The 25,326-nt window shown below is 34.9% G+C and overlaps 1 long non-coding RNA gene and 1 pseudogene across 1 annotated transcript; one reads left to right on the top strand and one right to left on the bottom strand.

The window, feature by feature from the left end:
• The first annotated feature begins 8,472 nt into the window (after window positions 1-8,472).
• On the top strand, window positions 8,473-11,742 carry LOC138329900 (uncharacterized; annotated as a pseudogene).
• A 3,830-nt stretch (window positions 11,743-15,572) lies between these two features.
• On the bottom strand, window positions 15,573-17,699 carry LOC138330343 (uncharacterized). Its single transcript, XR_011209558.1, has 3 exons — window positions 17,406-17,699; window positions 16,650-16,730; window positions 15,573-16,109 (listed from the first exon to the last, which is right to left on the bottom strand). It is a non-coding gene; the product is annotated as an uncharacterized lncRNA (long non-coding RNA).
• Between the last annotated feature and the right edge of the window lie 7,627 nt (window positions 17,700-25,326).

Raw genomic sequence — 25,326 nt, 5'->3', positions numbered from 1 at the left:
TAACAGCTATGGTCATGTAAGGACGGCCTCCCATGTATGCGATGTTTTGTGTGTATGTTGTGCGAGGTGCGTGTTTTGGGAGACTGGTATATTCATGTTGTGTCATATGTGTCTTCTTGTATAGTGGAACTGTTGCCCATTTTATAGTGCTATATCACTGAAGCATGCCGCCGAAGACACCAGGCAACATACCCCATCCGGTCACATTATACCGACAACGGGCGAACCAGTCGTCCCACTCCCTGTTTGCTGAGCGCTAAGCAGGAGCAGAAACTACCATTATTACAGACTTTGGTGTGTCTCGGCCAGGGGACAGACCATTGGCACTTCTAAATATAGATTATAATACATTAGCACACTGTCTATCTGAAAGAATAAAACCCAATCCTACCTAAAATTATAAATACTGATCAGAATGGCTTTATCAAAGGGGGCGCGACATTAAATATAGCATTAGTTTGTTTGTTTGTTTGTTTGATTTATTAACGTCCTATTAACAGCTATGGTCATGTAAGGACGGCCTCCCATGTATGCGGTGTGTTGCGTGTATGTTGTGCGAGGTGAGTGTACTGGGAGACTGCGGTATGTTTGTGTTGTGTCTTCTTGTATAGTGGAACTGTTGCCCTTTTTATAGTGCTATATCACTGAAGCATGCCGCCGAAGACACCAAGCAACACACCCCACCCGGTCACATTATACTGACAACGGGCGACTTATTAAGGATATAATAGAATATTGCGTGAGAAAATTAATATTACTGGATCTATACTATTTTTAGATTTTTCCAAGGCTTTTGATTCTTTGGAATGCGAATTTATGCTTCATACTTTGAAAGACTTTGGATTTAAAGAAAGTTTTATGAAATGGGTTCCAATCCTATACCGTGATATATATTGCATAATAACAAACAATGGATGGCTATCAGAACAAGTAAAGATTATGTGATGAATCCGTCAAGGATGTCCTTTATCAGCTCTACTTTTTGTAGTAACAGTTGAGACATTATCAATGAAAATGAGACAAGATATTAATATTTATGGAATCCCAAAATAAAAATTCACAAGAAAGACAATCTTACAACTAGAAGATGACACCACCCTCTTCTTGGAACATAAAAAAAGACATAACTGTTGCCCTAAATGCTATAGAAATATTTGGTAGTCTTCCAGGATTAATCCTAAATAGAAAAAAAATCACTAGGTCTCAAATTAGGAATTAACAAAATGAACACAGAAAATGACTTTGAAGGAATTGATTGGTCACAAAGTGAAATAAAAGCACTAGGAGTATACTTTGGGCTTAATGCTATTCAAAACATCTCAATTCAATTGGGAAAACATCTCAAATCAATTGGGAAAGTAAGATTTGGAGAAGATATGTTAATTTTTCAATGAATAAAAAGCACGCTAAACAACTAGAAGATTTCTAAAATATTCCACAATTCTATCAAAATATCACAAATGCATGGGTAGACATAAATGAGAGAAATGTGAACCCCCCAAAAACATAACATATATTGGAAAACAAATGATATGAAGCAATCAATTCATCACATATAATTATAGATCATTGATCTTTAAAAAAATGGATAAAAAGTAATATCATCACTATTTAAAGATCTGTTAGATGTTGAAGAATGCATAAATGACCATAGCTGTTAATAGGACGTTAATTAATCAAACAAACAAACAAAATAAATGAAAATGTAATATTGAACATATTACAAGATAAACACAATTGGATATCACAAATATCAATACTTAAAGATGCTCCACCGCTGACAAAAGGCATTTTTTCACTATTTAAAACAGGAACAGACGATTTATTATTTTTCTACAGTTACAAAAGTTAATTACTTTACACCAATACCACCATTGAAAAGCTTGAGCTTCTTATTTTATTTCAAGTTAAAAATATAAAAAAAAAACCAATTAATTGCATCCCGAAAAAAAATTCCGTGCGACTATATCCTATATGGAATGGAGTACTAATTGCGCATGCACCAAAGGCAAAATAAATTATATTATTTTTTGTGTTAATCAGACATACATATATACACGATTAATCACCAATTTTTGTTAAAATGATGAATATCATTTATGCTCTGTCGGCGAAGGAGCATCTTTAAAAATGCATACCTTAAATATGGCAGGAAAAATTAGAAAAACCAGATATATCAAAATACAACATAAATGAGAAATTTTATGAACTGTCAGTTGTTATGACACCCTCACTAAAAACAATACATATAATTAAAACTACAACTTAAATCATATACAACAACCTGATTGGGAAAATGTCAGTTAGACCGATTGCATACATATCATGGGAAATAGAGGTTCCCCAACAAGTGACTGTTGTTTATCATGTTTGTCAAACTCGAGTTAGTTAATTTTCAAATTTTGAAAAGACACGAGCTTTAGCGAATGTCTTTTGAAAATTAACTAACGAGAGTTTTTAGATAAACATGATAAACAACAGTCACGCGTTGGGGAACTTATTTATACCGAGGTGACCATTTTCTCGTCTTCATTCAGGGAAACTTACAACCAGACATTGTGTAGTGATATCTTTCCGCCATAAAATATAGTGCCTAAATAGAGAGCCAATATTCTATTGTTCGATACTTTGAATAAGCAACTTCATGTTAAACAGTAAATATAAAGCTATTTAAAAGAAAATGCGCTATAAAAAGTTGCCCTAAGTTGAGAGCCAATCGGAATCAAGAGATCTTGGAATTGACCAATCAGAGGCGCCGTAGATGTTTACACACTGGAGTGTGTAAACATAAATGATAACTAACTGCTATGGAATTTACCACGTTTTTTTTTTCATTGTGAAACATGCATAGTTATGGGATAAAACACATTTATACAGTTATAAAAATCTGAGATAGAACACAAATTAAGAAAATCCCTTCTGTTCACTTTTCAAAAATTTGAAGACAATGTAATGAAAATATTTAAATGGAAACTGATTAACAGAGTTCAGCCAAATAATTACCTACTTTATTAATGGAAAATAAAAGATAGTCCACTATGTAATTCACGCGGAGTTGAAGAAAATTACAAACACTTCTTTTTAGAATGTAAATATGTCAAATCATTTATTGCACATGTCAGCGATATGTTCAGTGAACTAGTTTATTGCAAAACAAATGGTGACATTGGAAATTGTAGTGTTAGGTTATAAAATCGATTATGAAAAATATGAAGGAGTTAATTTTCTACTTACTTAAATAGGCTACGTCATTTACAAAGCCTACTGCACAAGCAATTGTAAACAAAAAGCAATAAACCTAGAACATTCAATCAGACGAGAATTACAATTAGTCATGGGAACTAAAAAAATACAACAAACCACCTCTCACAACGTTCATAAAATCAGCTTGTGAAATCATCTGAATAAATATTGACTCCGATATTCTGTGAAACTTTTAAAAGTAAACCCAGTCGGTTTTCAGTAAAATGACATCACGATTCACACTCATATCTTTCTAATCCTTAACCATAATTTTCACTGTCCTTGATAACTTTCCAAGTAGCAGTCCTTTACAGTACACTTCATCTAAAAAATATTAACAGAACGACACGTGTCATATTATATTGAAAATCATTTTTTTGGCAAATTAATAAGAAATTAAGTAAAATACACCAATTATACAGACGTAAATAATACTCACCTGAAAAAGTTATCTGTTTAAACCATGCTCAAAAATGTCTTTTCTATATATAAACTATAGTAAAAACTCCCTCCCCAGGGGGAAACGAGAGACCCCAGGGTCATAGAATTCACAATTTTTGTAAAGGACCTTAAGACCTTTCTATCTATGAAGAGTATTTAATTCTACCACGTCTGTAAGAAGAGCAGATTTGTAAAATTTCAAAACCTAAATTACAAATATATGACTATTTACCAATATAAAACTATATCAACTGTACTAAAAAGCTACAAGGAGTGATAACGCTCAGCCACAATGAGTAGTAACGTTCAGTTACAATGACCAATAACGCTCAGTATTAATGAGCCGTAATGCTCAGCTTGTGATCAACTGAGCTCTATAGGGACCATATCCATGCGCTACTCACACATCGTGTAAAGGGGTGCAACGCTACTGCTCTCACTCATTTACTCAGCGAACCTACATATCATTGCCGTCACACCAACGCACTGTAGACGAGCAAGCCCTAGGTTTTACAGGCGAATATTTCCATCAGTGTTTTAAAACCCAAGCGGTGAGTCGTGACGCGTGTAACAGGTAACCTGCAGGCTGACGATAAGGCACTTTTTCAATCCTATCCCTCAACACTGCTCACCTGCATAACTAGACATACAAGCTCAATGCTAATAATTATGAGCACACTTACCGATAGAGAACGTCTATCCTTATAATTATACGGCCAGTGAAAAACCAGAAGTTATCTGCGCTAACTGTCCCCCTTTTACACTTTCTAAAATGGCAGGAAATTAACCGGAAGGAAGCGCCATCTATATAATTTGGGTCTCCTAGTCACTTTCATTTTACGACTTCAACTAACATCATAATTCAAACACCTATTTGACATCGAGCGTAAACAGAACAAGAAAGTAAAGGTACATGAGGGGGCGGTGTGACGGGGGACTACTGTCGGCGGTATGCGGGGTTTGCAGTACATCATAGGATGGTATAACGTGAGACTATTGTGGCTGTATGCGGGGTTGACGGTCTAACAGGGGACTACTGTGATGGTATGCGGGGTTAGCGGTACATCAGGGGATCGTAATACAGGGGACTACTGTGATGGTATGCGGGGTTAGCGGTACATCAGGGGATCGTAATACAGGGGACTACTGTGGTGGTATGCGGGGTTAGCGGTACGTCAGGGGATGGTATGACGGGAGACTACTGTCGGCGGTATGCGGGGTTGGAGGTACATCAGGTGACAGTAAATCTGGGAATTACTGTGACAGTATGCCGGGTTGATGGTACATCAGGGGACTGTTGAACAGGGGACTACAGTGGCGGTATGCGGGTTTGGTGGTACCTCAGGGGACGGTATAAAAGATAAAAGGGGACTAAAGTGGCGGTTTATCAGGGGATGGTATGATGGGGATTACTGTGCCGGTATGGGGGATTGGCGGTAAATCAGGGGCCGGTATAACGGGGAACTTCTGTATTTGACTTATGAAATGGTTATTAAAACATTAAAATAAGTTTGATGTCAATCACTTCGTTCATATCGGGATATACATGTAATTTTTAAATATTTTGTTGAGTGCTGGTTCTATTGATTAGCTTGAAACAAAACAATTTTTTTTTACCGCAGTGTCATTATTTAGACAGGAAAATCAGGAAAAGATATCAAAAATATAAATTGATGTATGTGTTACGGACCAGTAACTGCTGTTTTGCTGTTCGTCGAATATTGACAAAAAACTACATTCTGACGCATTTTGTTTTTAATGAAACTAGATACATTAATTCTATCCTATTTCCAGGATGAAGTAGCTTGGTTGTTTTAAGCTAATTTTAAAAATGCATAATACCAAAGTAATAGTCATATCATACAGTGTTCATTTTTCACATTTTCTGCCGTGCTCTTGTTTACGGGGTATTGTTTGATGTTTCCGGCAATTAATCTTTAATTAGTTTATTCTGTTTTGTGATTGGCTTTGTGCTCAGCAAATTAAATACATATTGTTATACCGATAGATGTTCCGACTACACTCTTTTATTTTCATTAGAAACGATTTATTTTGATATTTGCGCAGTTCAATGCATTCTTCGAATAAATTGTTCCATTAAAGGGATTAAGAGTGTAATGATTTGAAAAGCAGGAGATACATAGTTGTCCACCGCCGATTTTGATTTTATGCATCATATTGTGTTGGAAAATGTCAGAAACATAACCATAACCAAATAATAATCGCGTTAAAACGAGATAAATAACGCATGAAAACGAGGTAATAATCGCGTTAAAAAGATATAACTAACGCATGAAAATGAGGTAAAAATCGCGTTAAAAAAGAGATAACTAACGCGTGAAAACGAGATAATACTCACATTAATACGAGATAACAAAAGCATGAAAACGAGTTAATAATCGCGTTAAATAGAGATACTGGTAACTAACGCATTAAAACGAGATAATACTCACATTAATAAGATATAACAACGCACGAACACGAGGTTATAATCTATAAGAGCGTTAAATGAGATGAATAACGCGTTAAAAAGAGATAACCAACGCGTTAAAACGAGATAAAAAAACCGCGTGAAAACGTAATATAATCGCGTTTTAAAAACGATAACTAACGCTTTAAAAAGAGATTAATAACGCGTTAAAAAGAGATAACTAACGCGTGAAAACGAGAAAAGTAGCGCGTAATCTTAGAAATAATTGTTATTTTTTGTTGTTGACTGGTGTATGAACGTCAATTTTGACAGATCATTTAAATGACGCGCGTCAAACACACAACGAAAATGTAAATATAACGAGATAATTAACGCATTAAAACGAGATATCTGACGCATGAAAACAAGATGATTAACTCTTTAACTCGAGACAATTATATTTTTATCTTTTAAAAGGCGCCACGTGATTCTTCAATTCGCATTTAGAGTTTATTTTCTAAACAACCTCCAGGAGCGATAAAGGACGCCTTCTACATTTGGGAAAATGTCAGTTAGACCGATTGCATACATACCATCCCCCCATACCATGGTAAATAGAGGTTCCCCAACAAGTGACTGTTGTTTATTATGTTTATCAAACTCGAGTTAGTTAATTTTTAAAATTTTGAAAAGACACGAGCTTTAGCGAATGTCTTGAAAATTAACTAACGAGAGTTTTTAGATAAACATGATAAACAACAGTCACGCGTTGGGGAACTTATTTATCCCATAACTTTAGCTCTATATTTATACCGAGGTGACCATTTTCTCGTCTTCATTCAGGGAAACTTACAACCAGACATTGTGTAGTGATATCTTTCCGCCATAAAATATAGTGCCTAAATAGAGAGCCAATATTATATTGTTCGATACTTTGAATATAAGCAACTTCCTGTTAAACAGTAAATATAAAGCTATTTAAAAGAAAATGCGCTATAAAAAGTAGCCCGAAGTTGAGAGCCAAACGGAATCAATAGATCTTCGAATTGACCAATCAGAGGCGCCGTAGGTAAGTGTGTAAGCCTAAATGATAGCTAACTGCTATGGAATTTATCACGTTTTTTCCATTGTGAAACATGCATAGTTATGGGATAAAACACATTTATACCGTTATAAAAATCTGATAGACCAAAAATTAAGAAAATCCCTTCTGTTCACTTTTCAAAAATTTGAAGACAATGTAATGAAAATATTTAAATGGAAACTGATTAACAGAGTTCAGCCAAATAATTACCTACTTTATAAATGGAAAATAAAATATAGTCCACTATATATATGTAATTCACGCGGAGTTGAAGAAAATTAGAAACAAATTCTTTTTAGAATGTAAATATGTCCAATCATTTATTGCATATGTCAGCTATATGTTCAGTAAGCTAGTTTATTGCAAAACAAATGGTGACATTGGAAAATGTAGTGTTAGGTTATAAAAATGATTATGAAAAATATGAAGGAGTTAATTTTCTACTTACTTATGTAGGCAACGTCAATCACAAAGCCTACTACACAAGCAATTGTAAACAAAAAGCAATAAACCTAGAACATTCAATCAGACGAGAATTACAATTAGTCATGGGAACTAAAAAATACAACAAACCACCTCTCCCAACGTTCATAAAATCAGCTTTTGAAATCCTCTGAATAAATTTTGACTCCGATATTCTGTGAAACTTTCAAAGTAAACCTAGTCGGTTTTCAGTAAAATGACACAAGATTCACACTCATACCTTTCTTATCCTTAACCATAATTTTCACTGTCCTTGATAACTTTCCAAGTAGCAGTCCTTTACAGTACACTTCGATCTAAAAAAATATTAACAGAACGACATGTGTCATATTATACATTTATTGCCCTGACGGTAGGGAGACATGACGCTTTGTTTACCAAAATGACTTGCCCCGGGTAAACTAAGCGTCATGTCTCCCTACCGACAGGGCAATAAATTTTTTATTATACCGAACAAATAAAGTTTTTCTCGCGCTAGTATACAATTTGAACGTAATGGCTAGACTTTAAATTGTTTGTCCAAAACACTGTTGTCGTGTTGGGCTAACGTTACAGTTATTATTAAATCAGAAGTTAGACCTACCGTATCTTTCATCCCAAATCAACTCCTTTTAGCATGTTACATCATATAAACATTACATGGAATGTAATTGTGTTATCTGTATCCTTTATCATACGAATATTAAATCATTTTCTCGAACGAAAGCGTCGTCTGCCATCCATTTTGTTTGTTATCGGGATACCTCGGAGAGTTCCGTTACACGAACGATAACTCTTTCTAAACGTACGAGGGGCTCCGCATGGGGGAAACATGACGTTCAGCGGGATACATGATGTTTTGTCGCCCTCACACGTGACGTCTCTCGACCAATCACCGACTGTGACTCATTGGTGAGGTATAATAATATATTGAAAATCAATTTTTTGGCAAATTAATAAGAAATTAAGTAAAATACACTAATTATACAGACGTAAATAATACTCACCTGAAATAGTTATCTGTTTAAACCATGCTCAAAAATGTCTTTTCTATATATAAACTATAGTAAATTTAACTCCCTCCCCAGGGGGAAACGAGAGACCCCAGGGTCATAGAATTCACAATTTTTGTAAAGGACCTTAAGACTTTTCTATCTATGAAGAGTATTTGATTCTACAACATCTGTAAGAAGAAAAGATTTTTGAAATTTCAAAACCTAAATTACAAATATATGACTATTTACCAATATAAAACTATATCAACTGTACTAAAAAGCTACAAGGAGTGATAACGCTCAGTCACAATGAGCAGTAACGCTCATCTACAATGAGTAGTAACGTTCAGTTACAATGACCAATAACGCTCAGTATTAATGAGCCGTAATGCTCAGCTTGTGATCAACTGAGCTCTATAGGGACCATATCCATGCGCTACTCACACATCGTGTAAAGGGGTGCAACCGCTACTGCTCTCACTCATTTACTCAGCGAACCTACATATCATTGCTGTCACACCAACGCACTGTAGACGAGCAAGCCCTAGGTTTTACAGGCGAATATTTCCATCAGTGTTTTAAAACCCAAGCAGTGAGTCGTGACGCGTGTAACAGGTAACCTGCAGGCTGACGATAAGGCACTTTTTCAGCCCTATCCCTCAACTATGGAAACGTATTTGGGCCTTCTTTTGTTGTGATAAATCATAGTCTAAATGACTTTAAAAGGGCGACATGACGAGTTCCTTGTTGACTTAGCAACATGTTTTATACGACTTAATCAATAAAACCCACATTTTGTCGATGCGAACGAACACGACATTTAATAGATACACGACGGGCGACTTGGTGCTAAGTCGACATTTACCGATAAAAATATAAAGGCGACTTACCCAAGTCGTCCATTTTACAAGTTATAACACCATGTCGACATGAACAAATCGACTTGTCTTGGAACATATGAAGTCGATATCCTGAATATTGCCTGATTGTGCAATAGCCCAACTTACTCAGTGTGCAATCATCAATAGCCGAAGAATGACAAAGGTGAAAGAAAGATGGGCTTCCAAAAGGTATATTAAACTTAACCTAATAGGCTGTGAATACAGTGTAATAATGTGAATACCATTCAAATTAATGTGGAACCGTATGCAAATTTACTACAATCAATAATTACTATTTGTCAGGAATATTATTGCTGTTGTATATGCGGTATTCCCCATATTACTAAGCCAATTTAGTTCAAAATTGTATTTTCTGATTACAATCCTTCATTGTAATTCTGTTTTAAAATACATTTTGAAATGTGTTATATATTTGACGAAGAAACAACATTGAACCAAATAATACAATTATTATTTATAATCGCAGGTCTGGATTAACACCATTTTCGAAATATTTTGCCCTCTAAATAATTTAGATCTATATGATAACCTGACGGCATGTTTGGCGTTTCATACTTGTAGCTGTTTATGAAAGTGTTAAAAATAATATGTTTCTTTTCCAGTTCCTGATATTGCTGAATTGCTTTGTACTAGTATCTCAGACTGTTTTTTCCATACCCAGGAGATAACGCCGATTGATGATCTTCTTCTCAGGTGCTACTTTGGACTGATACCATAATCAAAGTTCAAGAGGTCACGAAAAGACAGTGTTTAAAATATTCTTAAAATTGGTCAATATGAAAATATATTCTAATTAAAATATTTTAAATGGACAGAAGTGTTGTATTTATCCATTTATATCCGCTTTATTTCATCAACTGCTATTGTTTAGTCGGTTATCCATAGTAACACACCGGAAGCCCACTATTTCCCGCCAATTCAAAGGCTGTTCCATCAAATGGTATTTTGCTATATGCAGACGAATAAGTTTTAGTTTCATACTTCATTTTTACCTAATTTCTTTTTAAAATGGGAATGACGAGTTAAAATGTAAATATAAGCATTGGCTGTCATATTTTTGACATGCATTGGTGTGTAACATACATTGGGTGTTCTAGCATATCTATCATGTTGCGCTAACGCGCACCATTGGCCATGCTAGAACACGCAATGTTTGTTACAAAAGAATGCGTATCAAAAATATGACAGCCTATGCTTAATTAATAATCTGTACAGAGAGGCCTTCTGTAATTTAGGCTACAAAGCATTGTGGAGGTTACTCAAAATTATTCTTGGGATACGTTCGTTTCCGAATACCGTGAGGACATACTGAGGCATCATTGACGTAAAAGGAGTGCATCTGAGATCAAGACGTTGTTTTTACGACGGAGATTATACGGTAATACAGGTCCTTATTATCTCATACATATTGATGGATACGATATTCTTCAACCGTTTATGTAGCCCTTGATAGATTTTCACGAAAAATGGTATAAAAGCTGGGCTTTCTTACAACAATCCAAAGTTAATTGAAAATCTGTACCTAAAGTTCATCGTCCAGTTGGGAAGGCATGATGCTGATGAGATGGCAGGCAATACGGAGTTCCATTACTTGCAGATCAAGTTGCAATCAACGAATCGAACGTTTATGGGGCATTTTGCGATTTACATTTACTGACTTACTCCAGAATTAATTTTCGAGGCATGAGAGTTAGCGGTATGTTCGATAGAGCAAACCCTCTGCATATTGAATGCGTGAGTTTTTGTTTTTTGTCTTTCATTCAAGAACAATTGGATATATTTGTCCTAAATTGGAAAGCACATCGAATCAGAACCCAGCGACACCTTAATATACATCAAACCTCATGGAATCCTAGATGTACTATACTACAATATATATCAACCTGGAATCTATGAAGCTTATGGCCGCTCTCATCCTATACTCCACTAAACCTGCATTTATTGTTAGTTGTTTTGTTTTGTCAAATACATCCTAACCTACGTATATTAGGCACGTTTAGCGGACTTCTCTCATCTACTCCCGTGTGCTTTGGACACCATAGACGCAGTCATCAGGGGTTGTACAGATGATTTTTACAAATTATTAAACTGACAGCTGAAATGACAAGAGACCAATTAAAAACATGGATTGCAATAGAGGATATTGATGAGCTTTTCGTTGCTTTGATAAAGATGTTTAATTATTTATCTCATCCACATAATTAAAATGTCTATGAATAGATAATTATCGCATAATTTAAAAAAAAGATAATAAAGTAATGTTGTGTTTAAAGCTTAAGACATGGCGATATCTACTGCCATTTATTTATATTTCCTTCACGTATATGTTATTAGGGTAAAATGTAATAAGACAAGTTATTTGAACACTATTATGACGTCACATGTAGAAATGACTATTGAAATGAATACTGTATGGATATACCGGAACCGCCGCTAGGAGACTAAAAATTTTACCGATACACGTAAAATACTTTAAAAAATCATTCATTCATAATGCTTCCGTAAAATCAACGATAATCAATTTAAAGTCACAATATATTATTTTTTATGAAATCTATGGTCAGTATAAATTATGGATAATGTTGATTAAAAAAACAGTTTTACTCCTTAGTTTTTACATTATCTACTTAATTGCTTCATATAGAAACTATGGTCAATATAGATTCCATAGCTTTAAATTTACAGACACGCAGCGTGCTTTATGAGATATTTGTCTGTAATGCACTGGAGTTGGAAAATGGTTTATTACTTATATTTCCCTTACATCATTAACTCATTGTGTCTCTACATTAACATTTCTTAAGTTTGATCAGGAAACCCGTTTATCAACGACAATTTAATCCACAAAGATGGAACAGCTATTTTGTCAGGTGATTAGTGGCACTTACCCAATTTCAACATCATTAAACGTCATAAAGGTTCTCGTTTTGGGTGTCCCGTTATACCCCATATGATTTCACTTTGCGTTGGTTAATTGATGTAGTAGAAGTGGTAAGTAAATGTAGAGATATCATCCAGGAGTACCAAACTACGTTATCAGTAGTTTGTAGTCAACTACAAATTGGCAGCCATATAGTCATTTAAAATACGTCACCAAAGAAAACTTAACTAGTTCGATTGTTACGGAACGTCGGAAAATGTCAGTTTGTACACCAGAGGCTTTTTTTTCAATTAATTTTATCTTTCTTTAAAATATTTCCAGTATGCTTTAAACTATCTCTTCACCCTTTGGCATCTGTGGGTCTAGTATAGATGTCAGATGTTTGCCCGTTGGTTTTGTTTATATTCAGTAGAAGTTGCAAGTGAATGTTAATAGTAGCAGTTTCACTTCGATTAAGTCTTTATTTATGCATTATTTGCTCATTGGGATTTTTATTTGTCGAATTCATCTGTAACTCATCTAATATCTCTCAGGTTTCATCGATGACTCACAGACTGACATCCCATTCTCATGGCGTCTCTTACCTTGAGTGGAACTAGGGTGATCCACGTTAAATTTAATTGTATTTTTTGTATGTCACTGACGTCTGTTTGAGTATCCTTGCAAATACCACTTGTATTTCCACGTACCCAGTGTGTTAGATTTTGGTCGACGGCGTTTGTATTTGTACACTGACGATCTATCTTGTTAAATTTTCTCCCATTATTCACATGGCATATACAGTGGTTGCTAGGGGAAAAATATATTCTCTTTCTAAACCTAACATATATAACACCCGGGGTTGTATGGACAGCTCACACGAGCCTAGAACTATGAAACGTGACGTTCCATCACAATACTTGCGGCCGTAACTTACGGACAGTCGCATTACCTTAGATGTGGTTCAGTCATCAATCTATGGAGCTTTATCGACGTTCTCCTGACGATATTGGCGCGATTGAAATATCTGGGAAACCGAAGTTGGAAATTTCATCATATGTGTCTTACAAAGTTGGGAGGAGTAAAAAGAATATGACCATGGGGTTCTTTTCTGTGATGTGGTCAGGGGATAATCTTCAAATCCTCGAGAAAAGACATTGGCCAAGCTTTTCCACGGGCTGGGATCGAGGCCTAAATTCTTTTTCACTCGTGGTTCATTATTACATAGACAAGACTATATTTGTGCCACTGTATTATTTTATTTTAAGTTTTATGGCCTAAGCCTAATCTGATGAGCGCAAGCCGTTGAATTCCAGTATCTTTCGTTTTTTTTAATTGTTTTACTATACTAGTATATATGCCCAAGGTAGATCCTATATTATAGGGATTTTCAAAAGGTGGCCCTCATGCGATAGAGAACTCTCCCCCTGAACCCATCAGTATTATCGATTATTCAATGTGTTTTCTGGTGTTTTTTAGCTTATTGGGTAGCGGCTGATTATAACCTGTACTGCTAGAATTCCTCTTTTATAAGAATGTATTTGATTAATTTAGATAATAGCTTTGTCTGAATTTACTGGCATTGAGTTTTTCACATAGTAAGAATAAAAACAATTATTGAACATAGGATACTTCTACTTTTCACTTTCTGCAAAAATACAGTTGACTGCGGCTTCAATATTACTATTTGCTGGCTAAACGTCCTTTCTCCGTTGCCAGGCGGAAAAATTCCCGAAGCATAACCTCGCTCTCGTTTTTAAAACGGCTTTTTTTAAAGTTAGAGATGTCATGGATCAAATAATGTAATTGTTTGATTCAGGGAAGAATTTATTTGGGAAGGTTTATCTTTCACCAATGTTTTCATTTTGGTTTTTTTCCAAGCGGTATCTTGTTTGTAATCACGCGAGAGTGTGATTTTGTAATTCACGCGAGAGTGGGACTTTAGATACGCTGTCTTGCGCGATGCTGGATCTTCGTGTTGACTTCCTGTTCTCCGGTTTGTTGAGAAAGTTTTCCAACTCTTACAATATAATGGATTGATTTACATAGAATTACGTTAGGGAGACACCTCTATCACAAGAGTTCGCTTTGCGAACGGCCTTCGGGCCCGTTCGCTGCGCTCTCTATTATTTCCTAGAAACCCATACCCTCTAAGAAAATAATAATAACTAAAATTGCAAATTTAAAGCTGCTATCACTCTACTGAACGCCATAAACCGCAATGTTTCTTCAACTACGGACCACGTGTCATCTGAATATTCTACTTACTAAACTTAGACACAATTGTAGCCATTTTAAATTGTGATTTGTATCGTGTTAATCTTGTTGATTCTCTTTCTTGTGCCTGTGGCTACCACAGTGAAAACACTTTTGTTATGTATGTCCTGTTTTTTTTTAGTTTTCTGGTCCGAAAAGATTGAATTTTAGTTAAATTAAATTTTATTTTCTTGGGTGGCACATACACAGGCAAAAGTGCCACGCATGAAATACATGTGAAAAACGCATGATTCTCATGCGAAAATTTCATGCGTATTTGAGCTGTAAAGAGCACACCTGTATATCATGCGTAAATTTCATATGAGAATCATGCGTTTCTCGCATGATTCTCATGCGTAGAATTCCACATGCGTAAATCATGTGTAGCCACATATGAGAATCATGCGAGAAACGCATGATTCTCATGCGTAAATTTCAACATGCGTAAATCATGTGTAGCCACATATGTAAATCATGCGTATCACATGCGTTGCACGCATGTAAATTATATCATATGTAAATCAGCCGAAAAATGCCACGCATGTTTTTCACATGTATTGTATATATGTGAATGGTGATGCATATCACACATGTAAATTATGTCATATAGTGTAATCTATTCCCTTGCATTTTGCATTTGTAATTAATTAATCAAATTATGTATGTAAAATACAAAAAAGAGCACATTTAATCAATTTGTAAATTATATGTCCCATGTCTAGACATTCTATCATGATGATCAGAAAAAGTCTCCAATTGTTCTAGAACTTCTCTAGAAATGTACTATATATAACAAGTACGCATTCCATGTCAAATGTCATATCTCGCATTATGTTATTGTAACTTAGCAATACAATCCTATGTCAAATCTCAAATTATATCAAAATGTAATTTAAGGAACAGACAAAAACTCATTAGATAAGATGAAAATTATTCATTTCAATTTGATTATGCACAAACAATCAAAAGATACACTGTAAAACAAAATTAATTCTCCTTGAATATCCTAAATAACATATACAACATTTTATATGTAGTTAAATTGTCAGTCTATAAGTGTGACACATTAAGCTTTCAACTATCTATGCCTTTTGCCTTATTATTTCAACACTAGATTCACTACTGGATATCAAAGTCCATTTCCTGTCTTCCAGTTGATATAAATGTTCAGTCTTTTGTTGTGGGATAAAAACACTTTTTCCAACAAGGCTTGTCATCCTAACAAGTTGATTTCATTGAAAATGTCCTTTTCAAATTAAGCTGTTTTCATGTCAATGCCAGTTCAAGTTCCCATGATCAACTTTCTGGATGATGAGCTGATCCATTGATGACATCTGAACCATTTGCATTCTACCTATTATTGATCAATAAATGCTGTAACTTGCATAACACAGCTTCACAATTTTGCAGTTTTTCAGCTCCTCCAGTTGCTTGCCTCTTTTCATGTTTCCTTTCACTGTAAAAATCAAAATGGGAAAATATTACATAGGGCATTATACAATAATCTATTAAATTTCACGGATGAACAATAATTACCGGTAACACAAAGGCATAATAAGCACATGTATGCACATGCATACACAACTAGAAAACTGGAAAGTCAGGAAGGGCCCTGATAAATGACTGACCCACAATAAGGATATATCAGACTCTAACTTAAGCAGGGCCCCTTGATATATGCCATATGTTTATCAGTTAGGCCTAAAATAAAATATTGTTTCTTTGCCTAAACCTGACAGACCCACTTGAAAACCACTGACTCAAACTATTTATGTAAGTTTCAATTTTATGTTATTGAAATATTTTTTAACCTGTTTTCATGGATGTCAGTCAGATATTCCTTTTTTTGTTGGTAGCTTGCCTCATAAAAGTGTAGAACCTAAAATGTAGCTCTGTACAGTGCTATCACTTTACTAAAGCAAATTTTCACAAAAAGATTGGTCTGCACTTGAATGTTTGCTTATTGATTAATTTATCAGGCAATACATGTATTTACCTTGAATGGAAATTAAATTGTCCTGTATTGTAGCCTTCTCTGTCTGTCACAGGAGCTGGAGATTACATCGGTGGTATCAACCTAAAAAATCAACAACCATGTTCATTTTTTTCGAAAAAAAAATCAAAAAAGGATTACATAAATAATTAACATTGATTCAGTAGACAAATTTCTATGAAACTTCAAAAAACTTATGTATCAATGTATCAATGCGCATTGCCCATTTAAAATATTGTTTCAAAATATCATAAACCGGTAATATTCCAACTAAAGCTTTATACAAATAAATAACTTTAACACTAATTAACAGTATTTATTTTATACGCCAAATAGCTTACAATCATTTCGGTACATTAATAACTAATGTACCGAAATGACTCTCGCTTGTACCGAAACGACTCCCTTTGTACCGAAACGACTTAGGCACCTAGTATTGTACAACTCGGCACCGAAACGACCTGATTAATTCTGACTCCAGATTTATCTCATGTATTCATGGTATTGTTTTTACTTCCTAAACATTTTGAGCATAAAAGTTTTATTTTGCATGCCTATATTTATTTTGTAATGTTGCAACGACACACTGTATTTTTTTAGTTAAACTGATGCCGATCGCGAGTGACAGTGGCTCATCACTGACTGCATGTTCTGATCACCATTATTTAAAAAAAAAACAAGCATTGTGATTCTAATTAAAAACTGTTAAGCTGACTTACAACGGGTTAGGCCCTATATGCCTCATCCAGTACAACTTACCATGTATTGTTCAGCTGTTATTCAACTGCTGTCAACATTCGTCAAGTCCGTTTGTCAGCGTCCTTCGCGATCGGTTCCGGGATGGTGTAATTTCCGAAACGACATAATCCGGATAGCATATTACGTGAAGATATACCGACATTTTTCAATTATTAGATTGAAAAACAATAATCCTTTTAATTGCTACTTATCTTTAAGAATTATTTTAAAAAAGAACCTAACTTTATTGGCTGAAATAAAATCAGCGAGTATTATTTTTGATGTAGATAGATATGTCCGGAATACACTTGATTCCAGTTGTTAGAATGTTTAAAGACGTCAGAAACGTCACAGTCTTGTGCAAGTCCGGGATTCCATCCTAACTCGGTGGAAAGTTGGCTTTGAAGCCATGATCAGTGACCACCAAATATTTTATAATTAGATCTAAGAATTGACAAGGATATTTCCATTATAATTTTTAATGCATATTTGCAATTGTAATGTTATACTGAATGGTAGCCTATTTAAGCTTTTGTATATTTTCAGGTTATTTCTAAAGGACACAAAATTAAGGTCACTGTTCAAATCCTAAACATGACCATAATATTTGAATATTTTGCAATTTGCTTAATTAAAAAAATCAGTCTACATCCGTCCCTTTGTATTAGATCAAATATTGCTGACAGATATGGTTCCTAATGGCTAATTAGAATTTAAATCCTGATATATTCTAGCTCGGGATACCATTATGTTTTACATTGAATACAGTTAACTTACATATATATATATATCAAATGCAGTTATATGGCAGTTATTAAAATATTTTAATAATGTTGCATTAAGTTATATTTGGAAAGTAAAAAAAAAAAAAAAAAAATCATACGGCCGGACTTATTTTTACACAAAAGCAATATTTGGTATCGATTTCATGTCTTGGTTCATTAAAATCTGTTCTCAAAGATATGTTTTGATCCTAATTTTCGTGTGGAGTTTTAATGTAACCACTTTTTTTTAATGTTTTTCGAATATGACGCACCTATACACTTACAAATAACTTAGGCCTATATTTGTTTTATAGGGCCGGTTTCATATTTACACAAAAGCAATATTTGGTATCACTTTCATGACAACAAGTTCTCGTTTCTTTAAAAATCTATTCTCAAAAGTGTTTAAATTTTGTTCCTATTTTCGTGTGGAGTTTTGATGTAATCATTTTGGACTTTTTTGGAAGATATTTTCCGAACATGACGCGGGTATGTACTTAATATATATATATCTGGATTTTTTTAGTTGCCTCGCACGAATCAAGAGCACATAGCGCCCATACAATATAGTCTCTAACACTCAATCAGTTAGCGAGAAAACAGATTTTATAGAATAGACCGAAAAATGACATGAGATATTGCAAAAGAGTGAAAATATGAAAATATCAAAATTTAGGAAAAGTTTAAAATTTAACAAAAATCATGCGATTCTCATGTGTAAAATAAATGACATGTAAATCGCATGACAATCATATGAGAATGACATGAAATTTTCATGCGAAAATCATGCGTGTCAAAAAATCATATGATTTACGCATGAGATTCATGTGAAAATCACATGAAAATTGCCACGCATGATTTACATGCGTGGCACTTTTGCCTGTGTAGATATGATACCTAGAATGAACTGGAGTGAACAGTGGATGGATCTACGGAATGTGTTTTATGGACAATTGATCTGACGATGGAAAATGACTGTGTAGTTAGTACGCGCCATGCAGTAGCTACAGTGGTTATATAATCAGTGTGTACTGTAACTTTATACTTCTACAAATTAGTTTGGTTATGTCTCAATCTTTTCTTTCCGTTTTCCTACTTCTTACTTTCGTTATATCTTTTGTTTTCTACCTCTCTCTATATATTTTTGGATTATGATATAATATTTCATGTGTATGTTACTTTCACCAATTTTGTAGATTACGTCATAGCTATTGTTTTTGAAATGGCGGACGCTGCATGCAGAAAATTATTGTTAAACTCTCATATCCGCAAAATAATCTTTACTCTTTGGTTTAATGTTGAATTTTAAAATAATACTCTACAATAACTAGCATTTCGCTTATAGAAAATTATAGAATTTATTATGAGTCGGAAAAGCGTTTGTGAAGCACAGGTGATATTGAGGGACGGCTATGAACCCTGGGAGAAATCGCTTAATTATGAAAGAGTTGTAGGAAGATATAGTTATTGTTACTTCAAGGAAATCCGAGGTCCTTTAAAAATCGAGTTAACTCGACATATTCTTTAAGGGTAGACAAGACGTAGGGACGCTCAGATATTCTTTAGACTAACTTACTCCTTTTGGTCAATACAAATGTATAACAATTGCTAAAATGTATCTTTACATGGCGTTCATTGAGGAAACCAAGAGGTCCATGTATCTTGAGCGTCACTTGAGTTAAACAGTACTATCGAACTTATAACAAACATACATGCAACCTGCTGTGCTGCTGAATAAAACAAGTTTTTACATATCTATTTATTATTGCAATGAAGCAAAAAGAGAATGTTGACAAATGTTTCCAAGAAATTGCAAAGTGCCTTTGACCTTGATCTGGTAACCATGAAACTCCAAACTTGTCTTAGATATTTTGATAGTACATGTATATTCACATAATATGAGGTTATGTTACAATCAATGAAAAAAACTAAAACTTTGAGAATCCTGAAAATGTGGGTTTTTTTATTTCTAAGAATAGTCACGATGACTCTGACCCAAACCTAATAGCCATAAAATTCTAACTTGTTCAAGATAGTAATACAGTGACCTGAACCGAATACTTCTGTCGTTTATTCTATATAGCCAATAAACATAGCTCAAGTCATTTATAAAAACACGACAGAACGGCAGATATTTAAGACAATAAAACGACAGAAGATATCGGATTATCGACATTGACCTTCAACAGTTGAACTTTAAACCAATGTTTTGTTTATATATGGAGTTTAGCGAAAATCCATAAAGAAATTTTACCAATTGCTTTTCTATCAAAATAATTCAATGTCCTCTGGCTATAGCAATCTAGTTCCTTGAGATAGCCATGACCTGCGGAACTTCCAATCAAATAAAGTGTAACTGAGCAAGAGTAGTATGCAGCCAGCCGGAATCGAACCTGCGAACCTGGTATTACTATTTTTAGTATTTTATTTATTTATTTATTTTATTTTTTGCGCGTCGTAAACCTGTGAATGATCTAAATGGAAATTCCCCGTAGCGTAGACTATTGTTGCAAAGTTTAAATGGAGTTTGTACAGTGGTCGAAAATGTGAAATGTTTTCGACGGATAATGCCAGACTAAAGGTAATGTCAACAGGTCGTCTTAGAATTTGACTTAGTGATCCTAACAAATATTGCAAGAGCCATGTCAATTTGCAAAATATTGCATTTATATATTATTTATTATATAACTTTTTGTGAGAATCCGCTACGCGACGCGGATTCACAGTTTGCAGACAAAATGTATTAACCCGATGAAGTTAAAAAATAGTTACATCAATGCTTATAATTATTTTTTCAGACTACTTGATAATATAAAATACGTTTAAACGTACGATTCCATTGATTTTCCGATGGATTTTTTTTTGTCATCAAGAAAAAAGGAATATTCTATTTACTGCAATTTTGTCGCTTCAATTTACAGAAAACCGTTACTAATAGTCCCGCCGAAAGCTATTTGCCCTTGTGATTATTACGTCGTATTTTTGTGAGCATAACGTCATATTTCTATACATAAATATGACGTCATTTTTCCGCACAAACCAACGAGGTAACAAACAAAAAAAAAATATTTCCACTGTCAATGCTGCATTCCGATTGATCAAAAGCTAGTGAAAAATATCCTAATTGTCATTTTCACATTTACACTGCAGTGAAGTATAACGCTTTTATATTCATAGCAAAACCTTATATTTCACTCCGAAAATGTAGTAACAGTTTTTTGCCGTCTTGGTTCAGTTCAACAATTATGAATATTCCCATTTTTTTCAGGGGTGGAGAATATGACTGCGGCAAGCAGAAATCATTTTCCTACTTCTTCTTTTTTCTTACATTAATTTCTAATGATATCATCGTTAAATTTGCATAAACTTGCCTAACACTCACAAACACACACATATTCACCATCACACCCACTCACAAACACACATACATACATATATACACACATACATACACATACATACATACATACATACATACATACATACATACATACATACATACATACATACAAATGTTCCCATTTAACTACATTTTAACTTTCATTGTACAAACATGTTGTTTATCTCCGAGCTAGCCTATATTAATGAATACGTTCATAAGCTGTATATGTTTCAGTTTTAACAGTTTGAATTCTAAAATTGTCTGCACCATGACATGTATCAGTCGAGAGCATATGTTGTGGTCCATGTACTGAAAGAGGCATGAAAAGATTATTTTTGAGTCCTGGTAATCAAAGATGCTTCACCAATACCAAATGCCACATGTATTTTTTCTTTATCAAAAATCAAAAACAGGAACAGACGAATTAATACTTTTCTTTAGCTACATAAAGTTACTTACTTTACACCATTACCACCATTGAAAAGTTTGAGCTTGTGATTTTACTTGAAAAAAATATATAATAGAAATAATTAATTGCATCCCCCCAAAAAAATCCATAACACTATGCCCTATATGGAATAAAGTACTGATTGAGCCAAATTACCAAATGGTAATTGGATTTTTTATATGCACTTTTGTGTTTATTAGACACACATATATGTTAAATGGTGATATAATATTTGCATAAAATGGTATAACATCCTACGAATATCAATACTAGTATGAAAGCAACAACAGGGAGAGATTGGTGCCCCTACATATGCTTTAATGAAAAGATTGGTGGCAACTTGGTTGCGGAATTGAAGTGCGGCGGACAGAGTTGAGGATACCTCCTTCCCTTCCCCTCTCCTAATTCCTGTCAATGTTACAACCTCAAAATTGGTCGGTCAAGTTCATGATATTATGATAATGTTATGACAGACACACGAGTTGCAGAAAGATGTAGATTTAAACATATTGATTTATTGTCCTTTATTAAGCCTTCCATGATAACTATAACAAGCCATACAAATGAATTGAATATAATTACTATTACTTAAAAAGATATGTTGCTTGATTTGATAAAAGCTTGTATATGTCTAAAGACTTAATTCTGCCTTTCTGTGTATAGGCAGATTTTCATTTTCAAATAAAAATAAATGAAGATTAACAATACCAATATTAAGATTATCTATTTTTTTTTTAAATAATAGTTAATGCTGCTTGATAAAGGTTGCATTCTAAGAAATAATGTGAAATATTTTCGAAAGGGTGTCCATTGCTACATGTACATGCTGGATTTTCAACAATATTAAAACGAAGCAAATCAAATATTTTGATGAACTTTATTAAATTAAAAATACAATCGCCATATAACGGAACTATATTAGGAAGACGGCGACTAATAAGAATAATTTGTAATAGCATTTTAAAAAGTTTGCAAAGAAGGTAATGTTTTCTCCTCTTTTTCCACAGACGTTAGGTTGATGGTGAGAAGAATGCGGTACCAGTAGAGAGTCAAAAAGAAGGAACAGCATACTTACTACGTAAATTGTACTGACTATTGTCACCAACCTTATTTGGTAAAAGGGTTGTTACAAAACTATATATACTAGTATTTGTTTTCATTTTGTACACTAGACTTCATTTTCTCCTTTTTCGCCTTTTCCAAAAGATTTACTAAACCCTGTTTCGAAAAATAACGAATCTTTACTTGCATCTGAAGATAACCCTGTTATTATTCCAGCAGCTTCCTTCACTGAGCACCAAGTCGATATTCGTGAAATCGACTTCTTTTTATTTGAATGACAAGTCGAAATAATTAAGTCGACATGGTCTAAAATCTTTGATACAAACGACTTTCCTAAGTCGCCTATCGATTTGTATTTGTACAAGTCGACAAAGTAAATGTCGACATGACGTCAATCACAAGGGATATGTCGCACAATCTATATCGTGAAAGTGCCAAGTGGCTCGCCATGTCGTGTTTTTAAAGTCGTTTAGACTATGTTTTATCACAACAAATGCAGGGCCAAATACGTTTCCATACTCAACACTGCTCACCTGCATAACTAGACATAAAGCTCAATGCTAATAATTATGAGCACACTTACCGATAGAGAACGTCTATCCTTATAATTATACGGCCAGTGAAAAACCAGAAGTTATCTGCGCTAACTGTCCCCCTTTTACACTTTCTAAAATGGCAGGAAATTAACCGGAAGGAAGCGCCATCTATACAATTTGGGTCTCCTAGTCACTTTCATTTTACGACTTCAACTAACATCATAATTCAAACACCTATTTGTCATCGAGCGTAAACAGAACAAAAAAGTAAAGGTACATGAGGGGGCGGTGTGTGTGACGGGGGACTACTGTCGGCGGTATGCGGGGTTTGCAGTACATCATAGGATGGTATAACGTGAGACTATTGTGGCTGTATGCGGGGTTGACAGTCTAACAGGGGCTACTGTGATGATATGCGGGGTTAGCGGTACATCAGGGGATCGTAATACAGGGGACTACTGTGGTGGTATGCGGGGTTAGCGGTACATTAGTGGACGGTATGACGGGGGACTACTGTCGGCGGTATGCGGGGTTAGCGGTACATCAGGGGATGGTATGTTGGATTGGCAGTACATCGTGGGACGGTATAACGGGATACTGCTGTGGCTGTATGGGGAGTTGGCGGTACATCAGCGGACGGTATGACGGAGGACTACTGTCGGCGGTATGTGGGATTGGCGGTACGGTACATCATAGGATGGTATAACGTGAGACTATTGTGGCTGTATGCGGGGTTGACTGTATAACAAGGGACTACTGTGGTGGTATGCGGGGTTAGCGGTACATCAGGGGATGGTAATACAGGGGACTACTGTGGTGGTATACGGGGTTAGCGGTACATCAGGGGATGGTTTGTTTGTTTGATTAATTAACGTCCTATTAACAGCTATGGTCATGTAAGGACGGCCTCCCATGTATGCGGTGTGTTGTGTGTATGTTGTGCGGGGTTAGCGGTACATCAGGGATGGTATGACGATGGCGGGAGACTACTGTCGGCGGTATGCGGGGTTGGAGGTACATCAGGGGACAGTAAATCTGGGAATTACTGTGACAGTATGCCGGGTTGATGGTACATCAGGGGACTGTTGAACAGGGGACTACAGTGGCGGTATGCGGGTTTGGTGGTACCTCAGGGGACGGTATAAAAGATAAAAGGAGACTAAAGTGGCGGTACATCAGGGGACGGTATGATGGGGATTACTTTGCCGGTATAACGGGGAACTCCTGTATTTGACTTATGAAATGGTTATTAAGGTAGGTCCATACTTTTGAAAACCGCGCCAATTCATATGACGCTAAACCGGAAGCTGCCGAGGTTGTTTTGAATACCAGAATGGTTTCCGATAAGCTACGACATTCCATTTGGATATTTTTTCAATAAGTGAAAATTGTCTACATATAATATTAAATGTCTGAAATCATTACATAAATCAATAAAAGCAATGAAGTGAATATAACATGCTATCTCTGAGGTTTTTGCGGCCCCTATCGTAACTTTCAAACACCGGAAGTAACGTTCGTCGCAATAAATGATAAGAGGGGACCCGTCCGGACTGAAATTCCGGAATTAAAAAAAAATCGCCCACGGATTTTCTTAAAACACAAAATTTGGAGAAAATCATAAAAATAAACAGACATAAACCAGATAGAATATGACAAAAACATATGAATTGATGTAGAATGTTTTTTTGTGGCATGATTTTTAAAAATAGTCAAATATGACCAATCTTAGCTCTGGATGAAATGGGGG

Source organism: Argopecten irradians, chromosome 8 (assembly GCF_041381155.1).
Source record: "Argopecten irradians isolate NY chromosome 8, Ai_NY, whole genome shotgun sequence".
NCBI lineage: Eukaryota > Metazoa > Mollusca > Bivalvia > Pectinida > Pectinidae > Argopecten > Argopecten irradians.
This window is presented reverse-complemented; position numbering and strand designations above follow the sequence as displayed.